The sequence below is a fragment of the Pseudopipra pipra genome, chromosome 2 (assembly GCF_036250125.1).
Source record: "Pseudopipra pipra isolate bDixPip1 chromosome 2, bDixPip1.hap1, whole genome shotgun sequence".
NCBI lineage: Eukaryota > Metazoa > Chordata > Aves > Passeriformes > Pipridae > Pseudopipra > Pseudopipra pipra.
The window spans coordinates 85087741-85101163 of record NC_087550.1 but is presented as its reverse complement, the minus strand read 5'-3'; the positions used below and the strand labels follow the sequence as shown (position 1 = coordinate 85101163).

The 13423-nt window shown below is 38.1% G+C and overlaps 1 long non-coding RNA gene across 1 annotated transcript; it reads right to left on the bottom strand.

Annotated features, from left to right (window-relative positions):
- Positions 1-1159: 1159 nt before the first annotated feature.
- On the bottom strand, positions 1160-6286 carry LOC135407047 (uncharacterized). Its single transcript, XR_010426660.1, has 3 exons — positions 6231-6286; positions 4497-5773; positions 1160-1308 (listed from the first exon to the last, which is right to left on the bottom strand). It is a non-coding gene; the product is annotated as an uncharacterized LOC135407047 (long non-coding RNA).
- Positions 6287-13423: the final 7137 nt, after the last annotated feature.

The following is a 13423-nucleotide window of genomic DNA, read 5'->3' as shown; positions in this document are numbered from 1 at the left end:
TCTTTCTGTCTGGCTCTGTCAATAGACTCTAACAATCCTTTAATCAACTATTTTATGGGCAGTTTTATGTTAGAATGGACCGGACACTTAGAATTGTGGCTCTTAAACAAGCCTGTGGGTTCTTAATCACACTTAAACCACTGCTCGTATTCATATAGTGACGAATTTGTCCTTTTCCCTCCATTTACTTCTGTTCTCTGAACATCTGGAAATTCCTTTGCCTTTATTGCTTAATCTATTTCCAAGTTAGTATTTGACTTTATGCATTCTTATGTCAGTGACATCCAAGTAAAATGCATTCCTATAAAAAAGAATAAAATATCACCAACTAGTCTTAATGTGATGCGTTAGGGACTTGTATGTTTTTCTTTGCATCACGATAGAGGGCTCTGTTTTTTCTCTAACTTTTATGATTTTTACCTTCCACTATTCAGAAAGTAGAATAAGTTTAGGTGGGCTATGCATCTTCTGAGATAGTTTTTAGGGGCTTTTTATTTTCAATGATAACCCTTGAAGGTGTCCCTGATCATTTGACTGTTTTAGAAAGATGATCAAGAGAAAAGTTCTTGATAGGAATCTGCAGTCTGTAGACCGCTCTACAGTGTTTTGGAATGCAAGTTAAGTAGTTGCCACTAGATGACAGTATAATCTACTGATACGATACCTAAATCAGCATTTCAATACATATAATATTGAACTTGTTCTTTGCACTAGCAGTTTGTTAGACTTATTTCTCTGGATCCACTCAGAGCCCACTGGAATTCAGGAAAATGTAAAATTATCTGCTTTAATTTTTTCCACCCTAAATGCTATTAGCTGGAAGGGCAAAAATATTATCCACAAGTCCTGGGCAAGTGCTAGAGGAAAAAACTTGCAAGAAATAGACTTTCCTAATTACTTAGATGTAATTAATTTCTGAATCTCTCCCTGAGCTCTTGTTAATGCTGCCTGGCATCTCTAGTAGTTATTTTCATTGTATGTTTTCCTTCTGTCTTGATGGTGCTTTTCTCAGATATTACTATCTGAAGGAGAGGAAGAAGTGATGAATCAGGTCCCTTTTAACTAACTGCATTACAGACAAGCATCACGCCAAGGAAACACTGGCAAAATGATATAAAAAGAGACCGAAAGTATACTACTGTTTTAAACCTCACCTGAGTCATGAGTATGTTCTCTCTTGCGCTTATTTCATGACTCATTTTTCAAAGAATTAAAGAAGAAGTATTTAGTGTGAACGTTGGACTTCTTGGATAAACAGAAGCGATTATCTTCCTTGTATTCACCTCTCTTGTTTCTCTGCCTTGTGCTCTGCAAAAATATTGAATAACTTTAACATAAAAAAGCAGCTAATTGCAGAAGACATTTTGCACTCTTTTAATGCATATGTTTACCTTTCTCAATTGCAGCTTTGAAATTGCACTGTTTTATCCAAAATCTATTGAGAAGAGACTTAATGCACTGAATAGACGGTTGCTTGTATGGCAGAAGCAGCCTTGCTGTTACAGCTGTGGCTGGGACAGTTACCTGTCGGTTAGTTTGCCTTCTGCTACACAACTTTTGTAGAAAACATTATTTCAAAAGTCAACGGACTTTTAGGATTTACTTAATTACTACACCTTTGTATGTAGCTGACAGTTGTTTCTAGATTGCTCAGCGCTGTGAAAAAATGAAGTGCTCTGTCACAAGAGTCAGCTGTCAGACAGGTTTTCACTGTATCGTAAAAAGCAACAAAGAATCTACCCCCCAATACTACAAAATAAACCCAAGATTTTTTTTCCACTTTATAATTTCAGATTTCCACAGGAATTTGCTATAAAGAGTAGTGAATAGCAGAGAAGTGTCACATGAAAATCCTCTGAGGGGTATGAGAGTTAGCAGTCTCCAGGAAAAGCTTCCATTTCCTAAAATGGTCTTTCAGAAATCTACCTTTGCATTCCAGAAGTCGCCTTTAAAATTTGCCAAATCATGTGATATTGATAAAAGCAGCTTCCTTAAAGACAATTTTCTGAGCAAAGTACTAGCATAGCAATGACACATAAGACTGACATCAGTGTCCACCACTAAATTAGTACTTGTGAGATTCAAATGTTTTAGCCTGATAGTCACATGAATTTCTTTTTCCTTGTACTATTGTCCTGGAAGAAGTCACAGCTCCGAAAATATCCATGCTACAAATGTATTTAATTAGAACTATGGGAAATAATCAATATGTGGCCGTAAAGGCAAATGGAAATAGAAAAATGAATACATTGGGCAAGACTAAGCTGTGATAAGAGTGGACCTGCTGACTCTGTTTTTATGGTCTGTTTGCTTTCTGCTGGGGACCTGTATTTGAGTGAACTGAGAGATCCTTGAAATAAATCACTTGAAATAAAAGTAATCAGAACAGGTAAGCAGTGGTGTTTCAGAATCTATGTCAGAGACAGTGCAACAGTGATTTTTTTACCTCTTGTCAATGGGAAAATGCCTTCCTGCTAATTCTACCTTCAACAAGAAGTTGTTAATGTGGACAGCAACCGTAGCCTGTGTTCTGCTGTTTGTGTGTTGATTTTAAACCTGATTCAGCAGGAGGGATTTGGAAAACATCTTGTGGCATATCTCTATGTGCAGGTCGGGGGTGGGGGAGGAGCACTCTGTGCATTCCTATGCTTAAAATCGAATTACTGTTACTGAAAGAACTTTGACCATGTACGAGACTCAGGGGGAGTGAAATGCAGGTCTTTGTATTTTAAAAGTTTTCTTTCAGAATGGGAAAAAAGAAGGGTCTGTGTTTCTTCTCCTTGGTCAATTTCTGGGCTTCTTTTCTTCTGCTGAGATGCCACAAGCAGTTCTATGTGCAGTGTCTGCAAGTGGCTGAAACAGGGCAGCGATAATTTTTGTTGCATCATGTGCATTGAATCTGCCTCATTCTGGATGCCTAAACAATACTTAGAAGGACATTTTTCTTTGCAAATGCTTAGCATAACATTCTGGCTTAAAACATACAGTGGCTGCGGCAAAATGAAAGCACTTTTAAGCCTGAAGGCCACACACAGCAGTGGCAGGAAGGGGTGGGCCTTGGTCTCTGAAGGTCTACTTGTCGCAGTGATGGACTTTTCTTCTGTGTGAGCTGCAGTAGAATACCATTGCTCAGGCAGAAGAAAGACATTGGCTATGCTAGAAGAGAGGTCTGAGCATGGCTTGTGCTTTCTGGAATGCCACAGTACCAAGAATTTTTTAAACTGTTAAAAAGGACTAGTATTCAGTAAGAAGCAGTGGGATTTAGGGCAAGAACTGAGACAAGACTTAGTAAATGGTTTGATGTGTTTCACAATGTGTCCCCTTGTGCATTCATGGGGAGAGTGGAAGTGCTGCTATTATTTATTTTAATGAACACTGATTTTCTTGATAGCACTCCTGTAGCTATTTCACATACCTGTCCTCAAAACTCACCTGTTATTCCTGAAGGAAAATGTGACAAGCATAGCTACATTACAAGAAAAATGGATGACAGAAGGATGGGAATTAGGCCAGCAGAATGTTTCCCCATGTGCATTCAAGCATGTTTGTTTTCATGTGTGCATGCCACCCAGCCTATTGAAGCCATCTGCCCAGCTCTAGTGCATGTGCCTATAGAACATTTTCCTCAGCTTCATCTTTAACCTACACCATAAAATCTAAGAGAAGAAAGTAAGTTCTCACTCCAAGTGATGTTTGTGAGGATGTTGCGAGCTGGTGGAGAACACAATCACATGGCCTTGACAAGCCAGGTGTGCAGGTGGGTCAGAAGTGATTAAATATCCCATAATACTGATGTCACATCCCATTTTCTTGGTGAATTCAGAATGAAACTTGTGTATCTTGGAAGTGCACATGAGTCAGACCATGTAGAAAAGGTTTGTTTTAATGATAAACTGTACTGTATGTTGGTGCCTGTAATGATGCTATGGGTCTGAATTTCACTGCCTCTGGACTGAGCTGACAAGGCAAAAGTAATTCTTGAAACAAGCAAACAAAAATCAGACAAAGGAAGAAGATGTCATCAAAGTCTCCTGTTGGTACGGATTCCCTTGAAATCCTGCCACTGTGGATAGCATATGTTACCTGAAAATCTGGCTTTTCTGTGCTGTGTGCATGGTACATGTCTTTACATTTAGGTAGGGAGGCATGGCACAGATTTTCCTGATCCAGAAACATTTTCTACCTCTGTTTTACCTTCACTTGCCTACATGTAAATCCTTACAATGATGGGGAGCTGAGGAAACACCCCACTATTTCCAGGTGTCCATCTTGTTAACCTGGAACTTATTCTTCCAACTACTTGAACCAAAATACATATTACCACCCAGAAGAAAACATAACACCTTTCAAAGCCTATTAAGTATGGACTGAAATGCTGTCTACTTTTAAATGGATGGGTAACACGTCTTTATCTGCAGCTTGTTGCAGAGACTGGAGACTCTTTTACACAGTCCTCATTTTGAAGGTATAGAACAGAGATGCCAAACTGTGCTTACTTTTACCGCATTGCTCTAAGACTTCCGTGCTGAGGGTCCAAGCCCTGCTGGATCAACTGAATGCATGTGGGCAGTAAACCTTGGAATCAAAAGCCATACACAACCTCATGGGAAAGGTACAAGATCTTCCTGTTTCTGACATCAGATGACAAGAAAGGCAGAAGTTGCAGCACTGTAGAATGAATGAAAAGCCACAAGGCGTTATTACTGGTCAATGTAATAGGAGCAACTGAGGGTGGCAGAGACTGCTGTGGGAAGTAAGAATTTCCTTAGTTTCAGATTATAAAAACCCCATAAAACAGCACTGTTTTTTAAGTAATGCTGCACTGCATTAATGTCTTCCCATTTATAGCCTCTGTCTCAACTAAGTCTTGTAACCAAGTCCCCACTTTCCCCCCCAAAATATTCCCTAGAGAATTGTCCAATTCTGCTTTAAATAACTCAAGCAACAGTGCTTCCATCATTTACCTTTGGAGATGATTACTTGGTCTAATAGTAATAATTGTGAGAATTCTGTAGGGTTTGTTTCATGATGATGTTTGCAGACTGAATTCTGCAATTCTGTTTGTAAGGGGTTGGCCACAGATTAAAGCATTCAGTGTTTTCCTGAGATTTGAATGCACCAATTCATGTGCCTCACAGCTTATTTCTAATGGGAGTTTAGGTACTTAAATAGCCTTAATAGCCTGTCCCTAACTGAATGTTCACGACTAGCAAGCCCTTCCTCTACTAGCCTGCCCTGGTACAGTACTGTGTAGGATTGCCCTACTTGCCCAACAGCCTCAGTCTTTTTTTTTTTTTTTTTCAGATGACTGGCAGCATACATTATACTTATTACTTATGTCCTGAGGAACTCTGACTCTAATGCACTCTGACGTAAAGAGTGCATAAGCAGAAGATTTTTTTTATTTTATTTTTTTTTTTTTTTGGTAGCTCTGTTTCTTTCTTTGAGGTTGTACAAGCAGGAGTCAGACTCATATTGAGTATTATGGTGGTAAACACTAATGGCTGGGCCTCCTAGTCAGATATTGTGTTCTTCAGAAGAGGTGCTAAATGGACATCTCTTTACTTTGTAGCAATGGTGGTTGTTTCAACCAGTGATTCCATGCTTTTTGGACAATGGTCCACTGTCAATCCTAAAATAGCACACAGACCACCTGCATTCCTTGCAGGTAAGTGTCTGTACACAGGCTTTTCATTGAAAACACCAACTTGCTGGTACAATCCAATCATCAGGCAAAATGTCAGCAACCACAGTCTCTCTTCTCAATCTGCAGCTGAGAAACAAAAGAGCCAGAATTACAGAAAGAATTTTTCTGGTTTAAAACCAAAAGAATTTAAGATGTCTCTTCTACAAAGGCCAAAATTCACTTTCAGTCAAATAGGATTTTCTTTCATCCCAATGAGCAAGATTTGGGATGCTCAGAAGAATGAAGCTCTGTAATTGATTTTAGGAAAAGGCTTACTTAGGTAGCAAGGGTAACACAAGTTGCCTGTAACTCGACAGGATGGCCCCCTCCCATTGAAGCTGCAGTTCTTTGAGTTTCATGACAGAGTTCATGAAAAAGTAGAGACTTCTAATTGAGCCCAAACTGAGAAACAGATGAGTTCTGGCCAAGGGCCAGGGTTTTCAGAATTGTTGATCAAAGATAAGTTTTATCACAGTTGGTCTTTAAAAAATACTGACATATCAGACAAAAAATGAGCTAAAACAGATGGAATTTGAGCCCTTACAATTTAAGCTGAGCTGGCTTTTTCTTTCTTCTTCCCATTTTTTTTCTTTTTGCCCTGTGATCAAAAACATAAAAAGATGGAGGTAATACAGGTGTAAAATTTATTATAACTACCAAACTCTTGAGGGTCTTTAGAGAGCAAAGTACATACAAAACCTGCATTTGACCTTAACTCTTACTCATTCTTGTAGTGGTCGGGAATGATTAAGTAATTTTTAATGTAGTGGAAGCTGGGTTCATGCTCCAGTTCTCTTAAACCTCTTTAAAAGACAAACTGCTCTAATTACTATAATAAATGTAGTAACCTATAGAAAAGTGCAACACACAGCCAAACACACTACTCACAAAACCACCCAAGTTCTGCTCTGGGCATGCATTCGGAGATTGTCACTGGCTTAAGCATTGTAGTGAGTGTGGCAACTATTAAGAGAGCAGAAAGAATATGTGGGAAAATTTAGACATTGTTGTTAACTACATCAGGCTTTTGGCCCAGTCAATTTTTGGCATTTCTTTTTCCATTCATATTGAATTGTAGAGTCACAGATTAGAGCCATGAACACATTTAGGTCAGAAGGGACCTCTGGAGGAGATTTGTCCCAACCCCCTGCTCCAAGCAGACCTAACTTCCAAATGAGATCAGGCTTCTCAGGGCCCTTCCAGTCGCATTTTGAATGTCTTCAAGGACAGACAGATCGCACAGTCTTTCTGTGTAGCCACATTCATAACCACTCTCACTGTGGAATATATTCCAATTATGTACAATCAGAATTTTTGCAATCCTACTTATCACTTTCTCCTTAAATCCCTCTCTCATTTTTTGAAAAATGTAGTCAACTTCAACCTTCTCAAGATACTATTCTTTATATAAGAGGGATGTTAATCCAACAAGGAGAGAAGCAGAATGCCAACTGACATATATAACCACTCACACAATCTGGGGTTTGAATTCAAAATGGCAAAAGCCCTGTGGAACACTCATTATGAATACTGCTGGAAAATACTTAAACCCAAATATATTAATAAAAGCAATCAGTAAAACAATTACAAAGAGCATACAAGCTCAGAAAAAAAAATCTTACTCCATGGGTGGGGAATTTGTGAAGGAGAAAAGAAAAGGCCCCAGCAGAGGAGTCCATTGTTTGCAGCCTGTTCGGATTAGGAATGAGCACATTGCAGTCAGTGGGAGCCACATACAGGTTTTAGAAGGAATCGATTTGACTCTGGAAAAAAGACTTTATACTGAAAATTTTGGATTTTTAATTTTTATTTGGTTATTTATTTGTGATTAGACTTTAAATCTTCAAAGAATCAACTCTTTCTTTAGTCATCTATTTCTGCAGTAGCTGTGCTAGGCTACATTCCTTTTTTCTATGACACTTTCAGAAATATGTCGCTTGCACTGGCACAAGGAAAAGAAGGAGGTTCTGGCAAATGAAGTGGCAAATTAAGATGGTTGACTGCAGAATAAAAGTTACGTAAATGACATACTGAAAAAAAGTCCATGGATTCACTGCCAAAACCAAGAGAGATGAGAGTGTGAAATTTTATCCATTTCTGTTTCACCTGGTAGAAAAAAAAATATCCTTTTTCAGTGCAGGAATTGTGAAACATGATAAACAAAATGAATTTGAAAAGTGTGGTAAAATACACAGGCCTGACTAGCATTGCAGTTTAAATCACCTCTTTTTTTCCATTGTAACTTAACTCAAATTCTGATGTGCTTTTTTTCAAAATTCATTATGTCAACATAAGTAGATGCAGCTTATCATTGCTTGGATGGTTGTTATTTTTTAGCTGTTTAATTCATTGACTCACATCCGGCAATAATTCATGCAAAATGGGCTCTGAACTGCTTTGCAATATGCAGATTTGTGTGCAAATGAGCGTTACCTATGGTGTTCACACTGAAGCGTTTTTCTTTGATGTACATTTCTGACATTCTGAGATTGTAAAGAAGAAAATAACTTTAAAAATTTTAAGAAACCTTAATTGAAGTTAACATAAAAGAAGATACATGGTGTTAATTGGTCTGTTTCAGGCATAATTTGTGCCTTTGAGACCATGTCCCTTACCCCCCGCCAAAGTGTCAAGACTCACATCTTTAATTCAACAATCTTTGTATTAATTACCTCTGGATAAGGTAAGCTTTGATTGGGAGTCCTTTATTGTAAAATTACAGTACATTGCCTGCTTTAAGATAAATAAATTAGGGTTGAACTTGAAAAAAATCTCCATCCAACTGTGAATGGGAAAGTGCATTTGAGTATCAAATGCTAGATGAAAGAACAGTTTTTATCAGATGGCCTTACTAGGGGAAAATGTTTTCTTTTTGTTCCTCTTTTTTTCATTGTTTTTGCACACTGAAAAATTAGGTCTTCATCAAGAGATGGACACTCAGTTTCTAGAGTTGCCAACACTTCCCTCCCAAAAGATCCCTTCCTGCCTCATGGGATCTCAGCATTCTCCCCTGTAAATAATTCCTCAGTATCGTTTGTCACAAATTAATCAGTAACTTAGGGATGGCTTTCCCCCCTGGCCCTCATTCCCACTCCTTAGTTGCATGTAGTTGATTGTCCATTAAGACCAAACTTGATTTTGTTTTCTGGGATGGAAGGACTGCAGAAGGTTTTGTATGATCTCCATGTCACCTGGATGTGTTTGTTACAAGTTCTGAGTGGGACAAAAGCAGCCACACGGACAGGAAAGCTGCAAGAGATAGAGGCAGAATAAACACAGCTTGTCTACTCATCCCAGAGGAAAACTAACCGTTCCTGGCCTTGCTGTAATGGAACTGCAGAGCTAAATTTGGATGTTGGGCTTGGGTGCTCTGCAGATGGTATGCTTTTTGTACGGATTATGCTGACCGCAGTATGATGCCTACACATATGCTTCCAATGCAACTAAGTGGTTTGAACAGCTATCGGAGAATGTTGACAGAGCTTTAAAGCCTGTAGGCTCAGTTCTGACCTGAGAGATGCTGGTGTGACGCCTTTGATTCTGTAGGATGTGCTGCGTGCCTTGTGTACCTTTCAAGATTGATGCACATTGTTCCATGAGAGCTCATCTGAGGCAAGCAAAGACTGCTAGCAAAAAACTAGGTGTACCTGCTCAAAGGTGTTAAGGACAATGTTTCAGAGCTGACACCTGAGTGATTCCAGCTCTACTGTCTACTCTTCTAAAGATTTTCAGCATATACAAAAGACCTGAAGACCTGAAGATATAAGTCTAGTTTTTAGCATAATTCTGAGCCTAGTCTTTCTCTTCCCTGCTGGGACAGCTTGGTCAGTGCAGACCTCCCACATTTGCCCAGTTAGCACAGTAGGTGTGCCAGTGATAAAGGGGTGCTGGAGGCTTCAGTTTTTCCACTGAGCTATCAACTGCCTCAGTAAGTCAGGTTTTCCTCTGTCTTTGCGGTGGGGGACGTGTATAGTAACTACAGCTTTGGCTCTTTATTTGCATTGAAATCAGCTGAAATGAAAGATAAGCAGCAGGAAAAAGGCCAAAAGACCTTTTATTTTATTAGAAACCCTAGAAATACTGGCACAGCAAGGCACAGAGCACCCATACAACCCTCCCTACTCTGGGCGGGAAATGGTACCAACAATGTCAGAAAACCACTGTGGCATCTTGACCCAAGAACTGGTTGTATACTACTCTTTCTCATTGTACTAGGCCACTGTGATTTTTGTCCTGCTACATTCTCCCACCTCCTAGAGGCTAACTTGTCAAGAAGCCTTTTGTCTGGCACAGTATTTTCAAATCCAAACTCTGATAATTATCTGTGGTTCTGCTGCTGACTTGAAAGGCAATTGCTAGGCATTGAATCCACATTCCCTTCAGTACTAAAATTAAGAGTAAGAAGCAGAGGCATTTCTGTGACTGCTTCTCTCTCCAGCACTTGACACCAAATGCACATGTAAGGCTGACCATCAAAGATAAATGAGTTCAATAGAAAAGAGGAGACACATACTTGGATCTTGGTGAAATACAGTACAAATCAGTAGAAAGTGCAACACAAAGGCTTTGCATGGCAGACTGCTAATCAGAAGAGGTGAGTATTTTAGCATATTTAAATGAGGACAGGGCATCCACTAATCAAATAACAGATTCCAGAGGTACTGAAAGAGCAAGGGAAAGAATGTTGCTTAAAACTTTTCAGCATGGATGGAGGATTTTTAAATATGATGATCTAGGTTTATAGGGAGATAATGAGGTAAGTAACAAATATGTCAAAACCAAACTATCAAATACTGTAATTATGCTGGATACAGATTAGTTGCTGAAAAAGTTTCCTATTACTGCACTACAGCTGTCAGAAAAGTGTAGTCAAATAATAATGGATTTTCTTTTGATTTGCTTTATTTAGCAGAAGATAATATGTGTTAAATTTCTCACAGCTTTCATGGGATGAATAAAAATTGCATCATGAGCCTGCTAGGATTCTTCAATGTAAGTTGATATGAAATACATAGAAGTGATAAAAATAATTTTTTACATGCAAGATTTTAAAAGTTTTCACATCATCTAAGTAGTTTGTTTTGAAAATACTACCTTTGTATAGTTCTCTTATAGTCTTCTTAATTTCTTCTACTGTTTTTCAAATCAAGCCAAGGTTGCTGTCACATTCATTGACATTTCTCCTCCACAGCAGCAATATTTTTTGTTAATCAGCAAGGAAAGAGAATTACTTTTACATCAACATTTAAAAGGGATATTTTCTTAAAACCTCCCAGGGAAAAAATTACCTTTTACTGAAAATTATACAAAATGTACATGCTTCCTAGGCCAATAGATCATTGCCATATGAGTATAACAAAGGTTATTTAGCAGTCATGGGTTTTCTCTGGGAATATTGCCTTCACAGAGGCAGTTCTCTAAGGAGATGAGCTTATTTTAAGCTGATATTCATTAGAAAGCTGCTAAGCCACTAGAGAAATTCTGGATACAAAGTAGGATATCTGACTTATATTTTCTTTTGCAAGTAATAAGGGATAATATCTGTAATCATGGTCAGAATCTTTGATTTATTGTCATGATAGGTTATATTGTGTCACATGATATTCTGAGCTTTTTATCTCTATTTCTTTAAAGGAGTAGTTTTAATGGGTTTTAAGCACATGAGAACCTCAGACGTATAGCTTCAAGACCGATGTCTTCTTCCATTTATGACAATAATGTCTCCTTCTGGATATAGCCTGGATTTGCTGTAGTTGCATGTCAAGGGCTTGAATTACCTCCTTTAAAGATGGACTTTATATTTTCATTGTCTTCAGCAGAAACTGGATGAAGGCTGCGTACCTCGCCAAATTAAGAGGGGGTTAGGTATGATCTTTTGAAGGTACGAGGGAGTTATGTGTTTAATGTGTTATTGGGTCTTTTGATGAAATATGTATCTTCCTCAAGGTACAAACAGTTGAAGAAAAAACTGAGCATTGCACAAAAGAAAGAGACGACTGCATGTATTAAACAGTGAGACTCTTCATGCTAAATACTGGATAAAGACGATGATTTAATTGGATTGAATATTTGAGTTCAGAAAAGAAACAGAGAAAGAATCACGAAGATCTTTGTCAAAAGTAAAAAGAAATTATTCAAAAATTGGTAAATGGTTGTTTTAATAAAAAATAAAGAATCTAGAATGAAGAGTGCTTGCATATACACATTAATCTCATCTATGATAAAAGTGGTACAATCAAATCTGAAAGGGGACTTGGGAAATATATCTTTTCCACTCTATAAAAGAAAGCTTTTGGCTTATCACTTTTGACAGTGTGGACACAGTGGGAAAAGAGCAGAATGGTATCTGCAGGGACAACACAGTACAGTCAGGGATTGACTAAAAAGTAAATTCTGCTCTTTCTCCATTATGTTTTGGGTAGCAGGATTTCAGTGCCTGTTCCCTGACTCCATGGTACTTTCAGGCATGCAGAAAGGCTAGTAGTGGCAAAACAAAAGGAGGTGTTACATGGAAGCTAAATGCCAGAGCTCTGGAGATTTCTGCTGTATACACAGACTGGCAGCACTTCTGGATAGAAATAAAAAACAATAGTACCAAGCTATGATTGAATAAAGAAGCAGGGGAACACTGAGCCTTAGTGAGCATGTCTTTAATAATACACTAAAAACTCCCTAATCTCTTTGTAACTAAATTAGACTGCAGCGCTGTAGGACCTGGTCTATGGTGCAGTAAAGTCAGTGGAAAAGCTTACTTAGGCAAGCATCTGTATGTAACAATACTCTTCAAGCAGTCACCAAGATAAGCAGATACTCCTACCATTCACTGAATCTGCAGAATTCATTGAATATTTTCAGCATTGATTATCAAGTCCAGATCTTTTTCATTGCTATTTACAACAAAATGTAAAAGATGAATGATTCATTCTCATGACACACTTATTTTGGTCCACCTCCAGACTAGAAACTTCAGTGATTTCAATATGTTATTTAAGCACCTGCTCACTGAATGAGCCCTGAATGATGCAATACAAGGATACCATCAAGATGTATCTTAAAACACCATTTGCTTCCCCTTACGGTGTTCTCATTTCTTTATGAAATATTTAAGGAGTGCATGTTGTTCTGACAGCATATTAAAGCAATGTCCTTTTTGATGATGTAATAACTGTTAACAGCTTAACGCTCCCATAACCAGATAGTAATGGGAAGGGTATGTTGGATTCTACTAGTTTTGAAGTGATGTCAGCCAGAGATTTGTAGGATCATAATTTTCCTTAGCTTTTTAAAATATCTACATCTGGCATACTTTATATTTTATTCTACTCTGCTTTGGATTGTAGTTTTGCTGTGACTTGCACTGCAAGATCTATGCTTTTTCACCCTGACTTGACCTTTGGCTTGATAACCTTGGACTAGTCTTCAAGAATTCAAGTTGCAAGCACAAGACCTGTTGTCATCCTTCATTAAAATTTGAATCCCTTAAGTTCATCTTGACTAATTCTGTGCAAAATCCTGCTTGCTGACCATCTGATTTGTTTCCATTGCTTGAACATGTAATGTTTTTATGCTTACCACATATTTTAAAGGTTGTCAATGATGTGTTGAGTCAACTTGCAACCTGATTCTGTAAAGTTTTAATGCTCAAGTCCCAATCTAGAATTGATGTATTGTGTGGTTAAAATTGCTTAACTTGTTCATCCCTCAGAAATTCCACCATATTTAAAAAATCCATAATTA